We start from the raw sequence: 18554 nt of genomic DNA, 5'->3' as shown, positions 1-18554 counted from the left end.
AGAGAGCACTGTCTGAATACCCAAAGAGAAGTGTGGCTTATTAGTGCTCATTATATCTAATATAGCTACAATAATGTAATTGCAGCAGTAAAGGAGAATAATTTCTCTCTCCTCCCTCCTTTTTAATGGCACGTGTGCTGGTGTGTTTGGTTGTGCCATACACTTTTATGTATTTTAGCTGGAAATTTCAGAGGAGTTTAAGGGAGTTAAATGCCCATCTGCCACTGAAATTCAATGCAAGTTGGTGCCTTACTCCCTTCAGGCCCTTTGGAAATCCCAGCCTTTGTTTTTTCCAATTAGTAAGCAATGTGTTTGTTGTTTCCCCATATTTTCATAAGACATGGCCTTTGAGACGCTGAACAAGCAAATTTGCCCTTGTCGTTCTGGGTAGAGACCACTTTTTCTCTCAGTTAATTACTCTACCTTGCTTCCAGGGCTACTTCACCATCCTGTCCTGATATGATCAGGAGACTAGCATAGATATCCCTTAGCGGTACAGCCGTAAATTACTGTACCATTTGCGAGACAAAACAAGAGATGCTTCTACCGCGGCACTATAACTTCTCACTGACATCACTTTGGGAATTAAAGTGTATAACTAGATAGAAAATTGTCTCTCAGGAATTTCCTGGAGTATATGAAATGTTGGGGGGAAAAAAGCATACAAGCTTGTGTGTACTCAAGTACTAGGAATTTAGGAGACAGATAGTATAAAATTCAGATCAATCCTTTTTCTTTCCTGTGCTGTAGCATTTCCATAGGCATTTCAGCCGTACATCATGGCAGGTAAATCCTCTTTGATATGTTGGTGTGTTAGAGAATATCTGTAGTGACTTTTTTTGCTGTTATATTGAGTTGCTTGGAGTATCTTCAGCTAATTAACTATTAAGTAAGGGATACAGCCACCAACTTGGTAAAATCTGAAAAGCAGGTTGGTATGTGACCCATTATGGAACCCAAGGAGTCTTTACAGTTGATTATTAAGTTGCATCCTTGTTTGGCAAACTATAGTGGAGGTAGGCCATATGATGGCCTGAGCCCCAAGAGTGACACTCAAAGGACCCTCTATAGCACTGTGCAATTCTTAGTATATTTCTATCTCCAGGATCTCTTTTCTTTCCTTATTACTGTAGCAAACAACACAGTTTTAAGCAGCAGTGTCTTGTCTTTGGTAAATATTCTCTCCTTCAGATCTTGGAGCTGTTCCATCTGCATGCAGGAATTGTTTCTTGGGGGAAGTAGGGCTGCAGAGAGGTTTTGAGAGTTCTGGGACCAAATACCAAATCTGAAACTGACACCCGCAATCCTTCCAAAAAAACTACCATGGAGATGAAAGAGTTTAAGACAAGGGGAGGGGATGGGTCAGAGAGGCCCCAGGCCTGCTGGGTTGCTGCCCTCCCCAGGAGGATGGGGCACTTTGCCACTTGCAGTTCTGCCTCTCCCTGAGATCCAGCCCTGCTGCCAGTAGGAGCAGGACCCTGACCCTGCTCCTATTCTTGGGCTCTCAGCCTAGGGAGTCAGCTCGGGCCCAGCCTCAGGATGCCAGTGATGGTAATGGTGGGATTTGGGCCCAGCCAGGGTGGGCGAGTTACTCCCTGCACTATACATGATGGGCATCAAACCTAACTGATGCTGTGAACCAGTGTGCCAGGTTACAATGCCACTCATTCAAATTTGGCCCAGACACCATTCTGTCATGATGGAGTGTGGCTGGACCAAACATGAGTAGTGCTGCAACCCCGTTTGCAATGCCTTTCACTCAAATTTGGCCCAGTCACCCCTCCATCATTTTGGCCCAGTCACCCCTCCGTCATTTTAAGGGCTTTCTCAAATGGTGGGCCAGGGACAAACTACCCCTTTTGCCCCTCCCTGTGGGCAGCCCTGGGGGAAAGTAGCCAGTGAAAGACCTTAGCTGAAAAGGCCTAGAAACAAAAGAAGAGAATGATTTATAGGCATACCTCAGTGCGATTAGCAAATAAAATCAAAGACTAACTTTGCAAATGGAGACCATACAGAAATGGGACACTGACCTCTCTGCAAAAACCACTGCCTCAGAATTCAGGATCAGCTGAACTGAGCACTAAAAAAGCCTGAAAATAATGATTGCTGATGATCAATACCATCTTTGTAAAAACCCCTCAGGTGACCAAACACAAATTTTTGTACCTCCCAGAGAAATGACAACACCATCGTGAAGTTATAATCAACTCCCTGCCATAAATATACTTTACATTGTAAGCTCTTCTGCCCCAGAACTGTGTGTGTTAGTACAGTAGTTCTCAAACAGGGGTCCGGGTTCTCAACTGGGGGGCCGCGAGCAGGTTTCAGGGGGTCTGCCAAGCAGGGCTGACATTAGACCTGCTGGGGCCCAGGGCAGAAAGCCAAAGCCCCACCACCTGGGGCTGAAGCCCCGGGGCTCCAAGTCTCGCCACCTGGGGCTGAAGCCAAAGCCTGAGTAATTTAGTTTCTCAGGGTCCCCTGTGACATGGGGCACCAGGCAATTGCCCTGCTTGCTACCCCCTAACACCGGCCCTGGCTTTTATATGCAGAAAAACAGTTGTTGTTATGGCACAGGTGGGCCGTGGAGTTTGTATAGCACAGGGGTTGGCAACCTTTCAGAAGTGGCGTGCCGAGTCTTCATTTATTCACTCTAATTTAAGGTTTTGCGTGCCATAATACCTTTTAACATTTTTAGATGGTCTCTTTCTATAAGTCTATAATATGTAACTAAACTATTGTCGTATGTAAAGTAAATACGGTTTGTAAAATGTTTAAGAAGCTTCATTTAAAATTAAATTAAAATGCAGAGCCCCTCGGACCAGGACCCAGCAGTGTGAGTGCCACTGAAAACCAGCTCGCGTGCCGCCTTTGGCAGGCCTGCCATAGGTTGCCTCCCCGGTCTAGCATGTTGGGGAGGCCTCAGAAAGAAAAAAGGTGGAGAGCCCCTATGTTAGTGCAGCACCTACCCCAAGGGGCCCTGCTCCTGTCTGAGGTCTCTAGGAGGTGGCGTTTGTTTCCCCTCTGACCCCCTCCATGAGAAAAGTAGCCCCGTACCTTTAACTCTACAATTCATGCGGATTGTGGAGAGATCAGCTGGTGGCTATCTGAACTCAGACCCAAAGGGTCAGGCAGTCTTGTACTTGGGTGACTAGCCTAAGCCACCATCTGTGCTGCAGCATCTACGCCGCCGTTTTGAACGTGCTAGGCTCAAGTGGTGCTCGCGCGAATCGATCCACCCTGGCTGGAAGCACTCTGCTGCAGCATAGACCTACCCAGGAGAAATCTGAACACTTCTCTCAGACCAAGTTCTGATCCCTCCAGGCCAGACGAAGTAGGAGGGGCAGTGGTGGAAACGCTTGCAGAATTCTACCTATTCTGTGAGAAAGGACTTCCCTCTATAACGCTGTCAATCCAGTGCTATTTGTGAGCACTACATTCATTTGAAATTTGCTTAAAGGAAAGTAAAAGCACAGATTTCATACAGTGTATAAGTATAAACAGAAAGGGAATAAAGAACAAAGAGCTTTATGAAAATTATCTGAAGCAGGTATTTAGCATGTACCCATAACTTAGTATATGGAAGAAATAAAAAATATTCCTAATACAGGGTTCCCAGAGTCAAACCCTCCAACACTGTATCCAGTGGCTGTAACTATTAGATGCCTGCTAACATTTGTTGCAAATGTTTGGAGCTGTTAAAAAAATAACAATAAAAGTAAATGGAGAAGGAATTCTTAAGGAGAAGAAATACACTTTCTGAGATCTAAGTGACCCAATATATTCATGCAACCCCTGAGAAGGCTTTCATAAATGACCTCTCTACTACAGAAGCAAAGGGACAGATCAGTTTTCCGAGTGAATGAAGCTGGGCAAATCACATGATCTATGGTAAGCGTTGGAATACTTTGCAAATGAAGTCATCCAGACAGCATTAAAAAGAGTTATGTCTCCATAGCTGACTCTTGTTTATGGAAAAATGGGTTTTGGGTATTGGCTTTGCTTAAGCACAGAGTGTTCTTTGCTACCTAGTCACATAAGGCTTGTCTCAATAAAGTGGTCCTGTCCTGGACAGCAAATGTTCCTGATTTTGTGGCCTAGAGGTGGAGCACTGGGGAGCTGGCCTATCTGCTTCCCTGATTTCCCATGGGTTTGGTAACCCCCTCAATATATAGCAGTAGATGATTTTTTTGTAATGCAGTCCTGAGCTCTCTTAGATCCCTGTGTCTTGTCCAAATGAAGAAGCCAAGAAATACATAAAGTGTATGTTGGCTGTGATTAGAAAATAGTGGTAAGAAATAATGTCTGTGTCTGAAGGCATAAATATTCATATTCATCTAAAATGCATAAATGTGCATGCAGCAGCTACTAGGTTTTTCTTTTACTTCAGCTTATGAAAAGGTCCAGGAGATTGGAAATTTAAGAGCACAAGAATGGTATATTTTTGTACCTATTTCTTCTGTCATTTCCCTATCTCCATTCCAATCCTTGTCAAAAGAACCAATTCCCTTGAGCCATTTTCCACATTGATTAGTATCTGCATTAAAAGACACGATCATTTTAAAGACTCTGGTATTGTATACATTATACATGATGTTAATATGCTGCCTGTCAGAATATAGTATATAGTGGAAGTGCGAAAGATATGAAACCTATAAACAAACAATGGATTAAATCTCATGTTTGCACAGGGGATATATATATATTTCAAAGAGTGAAGTGTGAGACTATTACAGAAGCATGAGATTGCTAACTGGTATCTTCTCTGAGAGGGAAGATCAATTGCAATGAATGAAATGGTGATTACTACCACTTGTTGTGTTGGTTGCTAAAAATAACTGAATTACCACTTTTTAATTAGTCAAAATAACTTAGAAAGTTTCAGCAAACTGGGCACTTAAGTACATGCTTAGCTTTAAACATGTGAATAGTCAAAGTGAAGTCAGTGAAACTAACTCACATGCTAAAATGTAAGCATGTGTTTAAATTCTTTGCTCTACCAGGGTCTTAATCCACCCCTCCCCCAAAATATTCTGTGTACCTGATGGCATTACCTCAAGCTTTTTAAGGATTGCATTCCATTGTTTGCTTAGTTCATTATTACAATGGTTAAAGAATTTGGGTCTGATCTCTGCTCCATTATTCCACAGATATCAGTAGAACTGCACCAGTGTAATACTGGCATAAGACAGCAGAGAATCAAGCCACCACACTGCAGCCATGCTGAGCAGATCATCATACAGTTGATATCAATGTCCTCTGATCGGCCCTAACTACCCTGAAGGGCTCTGCATTTTATTTTTTATTTTTTTTTCAGTACCACCTCCCTTAGACATTCTCACCCTTATGTACAGCTGTATTGGAAGTAAATGCAGTCATGCACAAAGAAATCCAACGCAATTTTATTGGTAAAGCCCCAGCAACCTGCTTCACATTTCCTAACAGCTGGACTTATTACAGACTGACTCTGTCTGTAGCATTGAGGCTGTCAAACTAAGTGAGCTTTTGTGAATTGGGGTCTGGGGCTGATAGGAGTATGCCTGATTTTCAGGGGCTTTGATTTACAGGTTAGTCCCAAATGAAATGCTTGGGTATGAGGTCTGGCTGCTGTTTGGAGGAATTGACTTATGCCAGGTCTACACTACAAAGTTAACTTGACTTAATTTAAGTCAACATCTAGCCGCCACAGTAATTAAGTTGGTTGGGCACTCCACCACGCTCATTGTCTCGGTAGATGCAATTTCCTCCCTCCCTCCCTGATATGAACGGCAAACAACCCATACTTTTACCCAGAGCAGTCCCTAGGGAATGGCGAACCAAAAAAGATGGATCTGAATCATACACTATCTGTCTCCTAAATTGTCTCACTAGCAGCGGTTGCATCAGTGTAGAGAGCAGTGCACCACGAATAGCTATCCCACAGTGCAACTAGCCGCAGGGGTTTGGGGGAAGGGCTTGCAATGCCTCATGGGACCAAAACATTGTCACAGGGGATGTGGAAACATGGTTTAACCTCCCATGATGCTTTGGGAGGACCCGTGTCAGCCGCCCTGAATTGCCATATCTTAGGGATGGCTCTGTGTGCATGTCATGTGGGGGGCACTAGGCCAGCTGAGGGAGGATGGGATTAGGGTGTGGGGGGGTTAGGAGGGTGCCTGGTGCTGGCAGCAGGGGTCGGACCCACACTCAGCGGCAGGAAGCAGCAGCAGCGACTTCAGCCAGCCCCGCTCTACCCCGCTAGCTCCGAGCATCACTTGGGGGAGGGGCCGGATGCTGGAAAGGGGAAGAGCAGGGGCAGCGGCTTGGGGGAAGGGATGGAGTGGGGGCAGGGCCTAGGTTGTCCTGGGCCCTGCACCCCCTTAGGGATGGCCCTGCTTTTACCTGCCTTTTTTCAAAAGCTTGGTTTAGCCGTGCATACGCCATAGCCTGAGAAGCATGGACCCCACTCACCTGTGCACTCTTGTTGTGAGTATTACAAACACCTCACGCCTTATCCTGCAGTATTTCCAGGCCTGAGACAAGAGCTGTCATGTGCAACTTCATGATGTCCTTCAAGCAGTCCTGCTGCAAGCCATAGAATGAAACAATTCCCAGTTGCTGCTGGCAGTCTCACAGCAACTGAACGTGGTAGTGTGCTGTTTCTGACCTCAGGGAAAAAAAACTGACTGGTGGGATCACATCATTATGCAGTTATGTGATGATGAGCAGCGGCTCATTTTGAATGCGGAAGGCCACTTTCAGGAACTATGTGCAGAGCTTTCCACAGCCCTGAAGCACAGCAACACTAAAATGAAACCTCCTCTGACAGGGGAGAAGCAACTGGCAATTGCTCTGTGGGAGCTTGCAATGCCATATTGCTACCAGTCAGTGTGGAATCAATTTGGAGTTGTTAACCCACCATGGAAGCTGTTGTCATCCAAGTTTGCAGGGCCATTAATTGACTTCCACTAAGAAGGGTAGTGACTCTGGGAAATGTGCAGGACATAGTGGATGGTTTGCCACAATAGGGTTCCCTAACTGTGGTGGGACAATAGATGGCATGCATATTCCTATCTTAGCACCAGACCACATTGCCAAAGAGTACAGAAACCAAAAGGGATACTTTTCAATGGTGTTGCAAGCGCTGGTGGATCACGTGGGGAGTTTCATCGACATAAGTGTGGGATGGTCAGAAAAGGTGGATGATGCACGCATCTTTAGGAGTACAGGCCTGTTCAGAAAGCTTCAATCAGTGACTTTCCTTCCAGATCACAAAATAACCATTGATGACGTAGAAGTGCCAATAGTGATTCTGGGAGACCCAGCCTACCCCTTGCTCCCATGGCTCATGAAGCCATAGATCGGCCACCAGTACAGCAGTAAAGAGCTGTTCAACAACAGGCTGAGCAAGTGCAGACTGATGGTGGAATGTGCCTTTGGATGTTTAAAGGGTCGCTGGCGCAGTTTGCTTACTAGGTTAGACCTCAATGAAAGCAATATCCCTATTGTTATCACTGCCTGCTGTCTGCTCCATACTATCTGTGAGGCAAAGGGAGACAAAAGTTTATGCAGGGGTGGGATGGGGAAGTGGATAGCCTGGAAGCTAATTTTGAGCAGCCAGATACCAGGGCCATAAAATGAGCCCAACAAGGAGTTCTGTATCTCTAGGAGGCTTTGAAAACCCATTTCAATAGTGAGCCAAAAGTAAAATGCACCACTTATCTGTGACGTGCCTTCCCATACCATCCCCTCCATCGCATCACTTTCTCTGTACCTCCTTTCTCCCCTCAACCCTCATGCTGGGAATAAATAAAGTGTTTCATTCTCTAAACATTGACTTTTTTAGACAAGCATAAAGAAACTGAAAGACCAGGAAAATAATTCAACCTTGGGCAAATGGTGTGATACATCTGGGAAGGGAGAATCTAAGTCAGACTGTCTGTGTAAGCACAGAAATCTTGCCCATCAAAAGTCTTTGATTGGTAGCCTTTTCTTCTTAGTACCCTCCCCCAGTGCCTCCTGGGATACTGCACTTTCCCTCTCCCCTGCACCTCCTGGAATGTATGGGGGAAGGGGATTGGGAATACGGAAACATTTGCAAACCGTTCTGCAGGGGCTGCAGAGGGAGTCTAGCCTCAAACTCTTTTTCTTGAAGATCAACCAGATACCTCAACATGTCTGATTAGTCCTTCATAATCCACAGCATCTCATCCTGCATGGCATGCTCATGCTCCAGGGATGCTCTCCTGCTATCCATGTCTGTATCCAGTTTTTCAGACAATGAAATCCTCCAGGATCTTAGCTCCATGTCAGCTGTCCAAGAGGCGTTCATTATGTCATTGAATGTGTCATCACACGTTCTCTTTTTCCGTCTTCTAATCTGCGAAAGCCTCTGCACTGGTGTGAAGGCTGTGCTGAAGGCCAAGCTTTCCACTGCAAAGCACAAACCTTTGTCTATGCATACCCTTGGTCTAGCTCCACGTCAGAAGCACAGGTGGGCAGGCAGATAATGCCCCCTTCTCTTGGTGACATGGATGGTGCTTGGAGACCAGGAACCAGAGTTAAGCCTCCCAAACTGTGGTCTTCATCCACAGTGGCTCTGTGGGGTAGGGTTTGTGGCCTCGAGAGAACACAGAATCACCACTCCCAATGCTGCTGGTTGGCCTGCAGATTCTGAGGTCAATGCCGATCCCTGTCACCTAACCCCCTGGCATGTTAGGGAAACCATGGTTGAGGGACCCATAAATTACCATGGGTGGGAGATCACATGCTGTATTGTTTGCAGTACGAACCCTTGTAATGAAAATGTCCACCATCTCCCCTAGGTGATCCTATGATATCAGTCTCCTGAGGGTAACAGAGCCAGCAGGAGAGCAGATGCTGCAAGCGTCTGGGTATAGACCTGGTCCTTATGCTGCTATGCTGTGTACCGCAATGATGCCAGCAGAGTTAATACTGGAGTGGCATGAGAAAGTGTCCTGCTATGGAGGAAGAAATAAGGCAGCCCTTTCCAGAAACCTTCTGCAAAGGATTGCAGAGTACCTCCATAAAAGTTTTCTGGAGTTTGCCAGGGAGGATTCCCGGGCCACCCCTGTGCACATAAACACTCTTTTCCAGGGGACACCCTCTGAATAGCTGGAATGGACACTGTGAATCAGATACCCACCGCACCTCACTTTTTCTTCATATTGAACATGAAATGTAGGCGTTTATAACCCCTACAGTTTGATTGGAATTGCATACTCACCAGAGGTGCCTTCCCTGGCATCGCGCTCGGCCACAATGCTATCCTGAAACCAGCTGGATTGCTCCGGGGTTAAAAATAGCTCCTGGCTCTCAGGGAGAATGAATCCCCTGCTTTCCTGTCTCCCATTCTCCTCTTCCTCCTCTTCCTCATTCACAATGTCCTCCTCATTGTGGCTTGAGGTGGCCCTGCACTCAGACTCCTGGGAGGCAACCACCCTGCGTTTAGGGGTAGAGGTGGGGTCGCTGCCGAGAATCGCATGCAGCTCAATGTAGATCTGTGATGCAGAACCAGAATGACTGTTTGCCTCCCTTGTTTTCTGGTATGCCTGCCATAGTTGTTTAATTTTCATGTGGCATTGCAGCGTGTCCCTGGTGTAGCCCTTCTCTACCTTGCCCTGCATGATCTTTTCGTAGACGTCAACGTTTCTGTGGCTGGATCAGAGCTGTGCCTGCACAGACGCTTCTCCCCACAGCCCAATAAAATGCACCACCTCCTGTGTACTCCAGGCTGGAGCGCATTTGGGGCATTGAGTCTCCATGACTAGCTGGGCTGCTGAGCTCTCCACGCTGATCGAACAGGAAATGGAGATTCAAAAGTTCCTGGGGCTTTAAGAGGGGAGGGGCAGTTTCTTGTGTACCTAGCTGCCATGCAGCGGAGTTGAAAACACTCTCCAGAGTGGTCACAGTGGAGCACTGTGGGACACCTCCTGGAAGCCAACTCAGTCGACTTACACAACACTGTGTCTACACTGCCTCTCTGTCAACCCATCAGCATCAAATTAAGCACTATGCCTCTCATGGAGGTGGAGTAATTAAGTCAACGTAACAGGCAAGTTAGGTGGGTAAAAGGGACCTGGGAGTGTAGACACGTGCCTTATTAGGTTGACATAAGGCAGCTTCCATCTACCTACGTTTCTAGTGTACTCCAGGCCTTAAAGTTCTGGTAGCTCGGCCTGGACCACTGCGGCAGAAGAGAAGATGAAGCAGAAAAAACTGGGTGGATTGTGATGCAACAAGACAGACTGAAGTGATGGAGACAGACCAAGAATAGCCATGAATGAACTTTCACAATCTTAAAGCTGGCTTTGCTGTGAGGTTCTATCTGTATGATGACCTTTAGCATCTTATGGATCCCAACTTAATATTCCCTGAAGTTCCATTCAGAGAATTTCAGGGTATTAGATCTTAGATCTAAGTTTTCATAACTACTTCTGCAAAAAGGATTGTTCATGCATTTATTACAGTTCTTGTGCAATGTTGCTCATGATGGAAAAAATGGTTGTATTTTTAAAAGAATGAAATTGACATTGCAGGCATAAGTAAGTGGTTAAATGCACATGCAAAATTTAAAACCTATTTGAGTTCCTAACTGGCACAATTTGATTGACTAACTTCAGCAGCTAGAGCACGAAATACTGTATACAGAACTCAAGAGCATTTGTTCAGATAAAACTTGAAGCCTGTTTCCCTGATGATTTGCATACATAAAAAATACGGATAATGCATTCTAGACAAACATCTCAAGTTGGCTTTAGAGATTGCTTTCCCAATAAAAAAAAATCATATTCTAATATCAAACATTTTAGACTCAAAGGGTAATGCAAAGACTTCCAAATGTCAAATACAGAACAGCTCACCACAAAAATTACCTCATGAAAAAGTGATCCTATTAAAATATACCTCCTACCTTAATTAATTTTATTATTGAATCTCCTATACAAAAATACAGAAAACAAGTTCTGGGCAAAAGAGTTCACAGTATCTAAACAAGATTTCCTCCCATGGAGTCAGAGTTCTGAACTTTACAGAATATCACAGCACTGCATATGTATTCTGTGCACTAAACCAACTATTTTAAAATACCATAGAGGCTTTTAAAATATCTTGTTAAAGCAATAATTCTGCTAAAAATATTATTGTGCAACACAGTTATGTGATGGGATTCTATGTTGTTCAAAAGAAGAAAGAAAATCGGATGAAGTAGAAGCCAAAACTCCAGAAAATTTATAGCAACTTTCTCTAGATGTCATGCAAAGAGAAATAAAGCACAGAGCAGGACAATACTAAGCTACACTGTGTAGGGCTATCATCACAAACAGAGAGAATCATGTACGTCATTTGAAAACAGAGAAGATCCATTTAAAACTGGATCACTTCCCACTAAACAGCACACAGAGGGTACACAGTGGAGGCTGAGCTGCCTTACAAGCACCACCTCTGTAACCTACAGAGGGCACTCTGAATTTGCACAACTAGAATGAGAGTAAGGAGTGCACATTTTTGCAATTTAAAATTCCAGTTGCTTGTACAAAGAGCTTCCCATGGCCTCCTTCCACACATTTTGGTATTCTTGTAGATGCAAAGCGCCCCCCCCCCCCCCCGCAAATGTACAATGTATGAAAGATTGATGTAAATTAATGGCCACAATTAAGCAAATGCCAATAGACTGCTCTCATGTCACGCACAGTACTCCACAGAATTCATACTGTTGTCACATACATACTTTGTGTGTATAATGGAGCGGATTAATCTTTTGTGGGCCTGGCACCCAGACCATTGCCCCGCCCACTACTCCTCCCTGAGGTCCCTCCCCCACTTAGCCTCTTCCCCCTGAGGCCCTGCCCACCACTCACATGGAGGGAGGGGTTGGAGAGGAGCAAGTGGTGGGCGGGGCCTCAGGGGGAAGAGGCTGAGCAGGGCAGAGCCTCAGGGCAGAGTACAGGCGGAATGTGGGGTGGGGGCCACAATCTGAGAACCAGGGCCCTTCTGCATGTGGGCCCAGAACCATGGCACCATTGTAAATCCGGTACTGTATAATGTATATACTTATATGCACATTTTTGGTGGGTATTAGGCATATATTCTTGTGGGCAATCTTTTCACAATCAACCCTAAATACCAGCTCTGACTATTTTAAAAGAGTTTAAAAATGTTAAAGAAGACACTACCCTGTTGTTTTATAGCAGAAAAAGGTACGAGATGGATTATATAAAAATGTTAGATTAGTGCTGAGGCATGGAATTGCTGTGGCTCAATCTTGTGAGCCTTTTGCCTCATGATTAATGATTTGTGATTGATCCAACGCCCACTGAATTCCATGAGAGTCTTTCCACTAACTTGAGTAGAAGTTGGATGAAGCTGTAAGAGCCCAGCCTTGCTCCCATCGCAGTCAATGGGCAAAGCTCCATTGACTTTCTTTGGACAGAAAAAGGTCTATAGAGATATAAATATTTCAAGATGAAATTATAATCCACAGGATTTCTTTATAGCCGCACATAGAGCACAGTTGAGCCTAGTCCTGTGCCGTAGCTGGTAACAACAGATTTTTAAAGCTCATGAAATATCAAATTACAGGTGGCAGATGGATTCACAACTACGGTGAGACAGAGTGAAATATTCATCAGAAAATTAAAAACACTTGAATTGTGCCCTGTTCTGAGCTGGTGGATGCTCCATGAAAACATGACATTGGCTCCATCTGTGTGTCAGCAAAAAGGCCAGTCCAGCTCTTCCTGGTGCCTTTTTGGTCTTGAAGCTGGATTTCTTGAGCTTCTTGGCATGATGGAAGTCTTAGTATTTCTTCTGGAGCTGATTAGCTGAGCCTATGCCCTATGTTTAAAATATGGTTTTTATTGACCCTCTTCTTTTTTTTCTCAGGTTCATGGGAGAGAATCAATGTGCACCAAAAGACAGAAGTGGAGGAATGAGCCTGCCATTACCAAAGACACTGGATGGGAACAGAGGACAATCACTACCTCCTTGTCCCAGAAATCAATCCCCGGTGACTGTTCGGAGCAAGGGTTTGTCTCAAGCCAGTTGTGAGGACAGTCTCACTTTTCTTGGTGAAAAGATATCAGAGTGATGGGCCTGTTATATGAACCAGAACAGAATAGAACACTGAAATCTTCAAAGTCAGGTTAAGTAGGACTTACAGTGTACGTAGACCTTGTAGTCACATTCTGCACTGGGGTTTATGTCACCTCTGGTTTGTTCACATTATTCTCACTCCTTTACAGGACAGTGGGGTGGGAGGAGGTATTGTTTCATATTCTCTGTGTGTATATAAAGTCTGCTGCAGTTTCCACGGTAAACATCTGATGAAGTGAGCTGTAGCTCACGAAAGCTCATGCTCAAATAAATTGGTTAGTCTCTAAGGTGCCACAAGTACTCCTTTTCTTTTTGCGAATACAGACTAACACGGCTGTTCCTCTGAAATAGCCCAGTACCTCATCTAACCACTATCCCACACTCCCTGCACTTACTTTAACATAACAAGGCCCATTCCTCATCCAAGGATCCCCAGTTCTTGTACTCTTTGTCCTCACGTCCTCCATGACAGCTGCATTCAAAGCCTGCTTTCCACTCTCTTCCACTCTGTTCACTGCTTCTCCCCAGCCATCCCCTTCTCTGTCAAAAATGGTTTGTGTATGTTTATACAATATATGTGTGTGTGACAGGGTGTACTCGCCTCACACTGGACAGGGAAGGGTTAACCCTGCACTGTGAACTGAGGAAGCCATGCCCCCCCCATCCCTGCTGGGCATGCTCCAACTGGGCACCAGTATAAAAGGGAGCAACTCAGCTCAGTCAGGGCTGGCTGCCGAGCAGGGAGGATGCACGTTGCCATCTCCAGCCCGGGAGCTGCTGAAGCCCCAGATTACAGAGGCCAGACCTGCCGAGACCCAGGCTGATACCCAGCTGCCTGAGAACGCCTGAGGGAGAGCAGAGCCGCAGAGAGCTGTACAGGCCGAGGAACCCAGAGACCCCAAAGATGCCCAGACTGCCACATCAAGAGCCAGGGTAGGAAGTAGCCCAAGGGAGACTATACATTGATCCGGTTGTAGATGTGAGCGATAAGTCAGCGTGTTTTGGTAGGATCTCCGCTGACACAGTCATGAGTACACTTGCCGCTGACAGGGCCTTGGCCTGGGACCCCAGTGGAGTAGGGAGGGCCTGGGCCCCCCTATTCCAGCCCCCCCCCCCACCATGTGATGGCCCATCCTCTCTGCAGCCATTAAACTGCACCAATATTGACTCTGGCCATTAGGCCACACAGCCCTGAGGGAGAGGGTATCAATATTGACTCCAGCTGCTCGGCCACACAACCCTGTGAGAGAGGGCAACCATATTGAGTCTGGCCATTATGCTGCATAGCCCTGCAAGGGAGGGCAGCCAGATTGATTCAGAACACTAAGCCAGACTGCTTTGAGGCCAACGGTGGGCGGGTGGACTTAGTTGCAGGGCTGTAACACCCTCGCCCTGCCCCAAGAGGGTGACAGTGTACTTGCCCTGTGATAGTGAGTATTTTGTAAATAATGCTTTTTTCTCACCCTGCCTCTCCCTTCCACTCAAAGGACACATTGCACAGACGGCCACCATCCTATTTCTGTTTCTGCACAAAATGTTCTGAGAACAACAATGTCATATGAAAGTGGCCTTGCATGATTTTTTCCCCCTGAATCCATGTAAAAAGTATCTATTGTCCTGAAGAGCTGCTTGTTTAGGGGCATGAAATCTCATGCGATAGAGTGGAGACCGTGTGTGTGTGTGCACGCATGCACAAAGTATCATGGGGAAAAAAAGTATCCTTCCCTCCCTCACACAGCTCCATCTGAACCATTATCATGTATATACGCCTGTCAAGAGTCCAACCACTGCATACTGCTACAAACTGCAATGTCTCTGTGTTAGACTGACATGCTTTGAGCAGCTCTGAAATTATAAACAGGAGTTTGAGCACATTCTGTGCCTCATCCCTATGGCTCAATTCCTGTCATCCATCAAGAATGTTTTAAAATAGTACACGTTTTTTGGTACTGCAAAGTCAACAGTGCTGGAAAGTTGGCAGGTATGCTTGTTTAAATAACGTTCCCAAGTAGTCTGTTGGCAGGTGTTTCCAGAAGACTTTAAGCACAATTCTTTGGATAGGATATGTGCCAATGTACATAGCAACAGGAAAAAAGTGTTTTCCTTTACCATAGTTGGGACACTGCAGGGTTTTAGATGCTAAACTGTATATTCATTTCAAGGGCTTATTTTGGCTTAAAGTCTGTCACCCTACAATGGTAAAATACAACATCTTCCTGCCTATATACCACGGGTGAGTTTCAGAATATGAGTAGGTTATCTTTTTGACAATGAGCCAGCAGCATGTTCAAGTTCATATGTTGTCATCTGTGAGTTTTAATTCTTTCAAGAGTAGTTCTCCCTTACCTGGGGTGTAAAGTTTTCTGAACTTCATCATAAAATGCTGTTTTTATATCTGGCCCAAAGATAAAAAAGATAGGGGGAGGTGAGCTGGGAGGCCCTGACTTCCTGGCTTTGATTTCTGTTATTGTTGAACCCAGTTTGCCTTAATTGAAACCTGTCCTGCAGATTTAAAAAACCACATGACCGGTTTTATAATCCTTCTGGCATTCTGTCCACTGCTTTTCATTGCTGGATATGTGTTCTAGCCTTAAGATTCTCTCTGCATTATCTGGTACGGTTGGATGCATTCAGGCTCGCTCTCTGACCCCAAAATAGAAACGGTACCTGGAACAATAAACAAAGATCAAAGACTGAAGAAAACTGTAACTGAACGATATTCTATTTTAGTATTTGAAAATTAAATGTTTTTCTGTAATGTAGGCTATTTTGAGACCATGGGAGCAGCACATTTGCTTGTTAAACAAGCACTTAATAGATGAATATCAGGAAATCAAGTAGTCTGCAATTCTACAGGCATGGAATTTGCCACAGACTATGCCCCTTGCCACAGAACTGTGCTCCAGAATCTAAGCTTTCATTTAAAAATAATGTTTCTAAGCCATGGTTATGACGAAAAACACTTGAATCAAGTGTAGACCAATGCAAATGTAATTACTGAGTTTGCAGACAGGCTGAAACAATAGCTCTAAGAGGAGTGAACTGCTCCATTCCCCTCAGTGAAATCCTTATCCTGATCATCTTCTCCTTAGCCCATCAACTGGGGTCAGGTCATTGTGCAAGCATCTGCTATCTTCGTCTGTCCCAGGCAGTACTAAGGCCCACCTGCTTCTAATCTTTTTTGATGAAATCCAGCTCGGAATCTCAGATGACTATTGAAATAGTTAATGGTGTTGACATTTAATTTTAGCAGAAATCAAGTTACTGTGTGTGTTGCACAAGCCCAGACTATGTTCCTCACCTTCTTAGGCCTGGTCTACATTAGGAAGTTTTACCAGCATAATTAAGTTAGTTCAGGGCATGAAAAAAATCACATCCCCAACTGGCATAGCTATGCTCGAAAAAACCCTAGTGTAGACAGTTATACTGGCAAAAAATCCCTTGTGGTATAGCTTCCGTTCTGGGAACTGGTTTAAGCTGTATTGGGTGTGTCCACCAAGGAGTTTGCTGGTATAGCTCTACTTGTGCATCTGTACTTTTCAACCAGAGCCTTTTCAAGGCTCTCAGTTGCCAAAAGCCCCACATGCCCCTTAACCAGCTTGCAAAACTTTCAGCTTTCCCACTGGCAACTTGGCCACTTCTATGTTGCATTGCCAGTACAAAAACCTGAAAATATGGCCTAGCATAAAAAAATAGAGTTTAATATCATCGTATGATTGTACAAATCCTTTTCATATTTCATTCATTGAAAACCTACCTTTTTTCATTGAAATTAGCTGCCACATAATTTCCAGTCTGCTGCACTGGGATGTCACAGAATCCAGGTGGCATGGCTGCAGAGGATCCAGGGCCATGAAAAGCACCATTCTCCCTATAGCCTGCCTGTGTAACTGACATCTAATGCACTGTGCTTGCTTGCCATCCTGAGGGGAACATCTGATTAGCAAAGGGACAGGGCTTCGTCAGTGCATGGGCATCCCTGAGAGTCTGCGGGAGACACTGTGGCTGATTTTCAGACCTAATTTCAAAACTGTTTTGGTCATTTTCTACGTGGCTATTTCACTTCCTCTTCTGCGCAGATTTTGTTTGGCCGGAAGGGAGGGAGCATTAGTTATTTGTCTTACCATAGCACCTAGGAGCCCGACTCTTGAAACAGGACCCCATTATGTTAGGTGGGATACAGAAATGGGGGGGGGGGATTTGGTCCCTGCCCCCCAAAACTTACAATCTAAGTATAAGACAAGAGACAATAAATTTGTACAGAAAGAGGGGGTGCGCAATAATGAGACAGTATTGATCAGGATGGTAGGCAGTGATCTCGCCAGAGGTGACATGGTGGGGGGGGGCATGTAAGGTGAAGTGTCCCATTCCTGCCCCCCACAGCTGCCCAGGCGGGGAGCAGAAGGGGTGGGTCCAGAGCCTCTGCCGGCTAATCTAGGATGCTGCCCGGTGCACTGCAGCAGCTACTTGGGGGAGCACCTGGCTGCAGTGGCAGCGGGCTGCCTCCTGCCCAGGCTCGGCTTCCAGGGACCGCAGCCGAGTGAGCCAGAGGGCCCATGCCCTCCGGCATGCTCAGAGTTCGCCCCTGTCCCCAGAAGCCGAGCCTGGGCAGGGAGCAGGTTGCCGTTGCCACCCCTCTCCAGCCAGGCACTCTCCCAGGCAGCTGGCTACGCTGCACGAAGCAGCGACCCCCCCTGCCCCGGCCTGGCTGCCCTGGAGATCAGCCGAACATGCCGCGAGGGAGGCGGCACAGCGGGAGGACAGAGCGCCCCGCCCAGAGGTAATGGGCAGGGGGGAGAATGCGGGGAGCGGGGGTAGGGCAGGGAGGAGACATGTGGGGAGTTGTCTATGATCTCAGCACACCTGTGGCCTAACTCTTGCCAAGCTTTTTGGAGGCATTGTGGTAAAGGAAGATACAGAGGTAGCTTTGTGAATGTTCTTGGTGAGCTCTCCCACCCATGCAGGATTCTTCATAGTTGGGGCATTTGGCCGGTCTGACGATATTTAACTTATATATTTGGAATTTCTCCCAGTACCCTGCTTATAGATGTGTTCCTAATACATATTCACTGTTATTGAACAATGTAACTCCCAACATAGAGTTTAACTGAATCATTATTATCCCCACTTTAAAGAAGGGGAACTGAGGCACAAAGAGATTAAGGGGCATGCCCAGGGTCACACAGGAAATCAGTGGCAGACTCAGGAGTAGCAATCAGGTCTCTTAAATCGCAGGCCAGTGCTTTAACTACCAGACCAACCTTCTCATCTAACTTTCATGCTTGTAAGAGTCAATCGTTCCAATACTCACAGAGGGTGAAATTCACTGTTGTGTTGGCTCTCTGCACAGGGATGAAACTCACCCAATAAGCAAGTAAAAAGTGGAAGCAAATTCATGTTTGAATATCTGTGGAAATGTTTGTAAATTTGCACAGTTTGGACCATTTAGATCAATAATAGGGTGA

This window comes from Caretta caretta, chromosome 2 (assembly GCF_965140235.1).
Source record: "Caretta caretta isolate rCarCar2 chromosome 2, rCarCar1.hap1, whole genome shotgun sequence".
Lineage (NCBI taxonomy): Eukaryota > Metazoa > Chordata > Testudines > Cheloniidae > Caretta > Caretta caretta.
The sequence above is the reverse complement of the archived record's forward strand: the minus strand, read 5'-3'. Positions refer to the sequence as shown.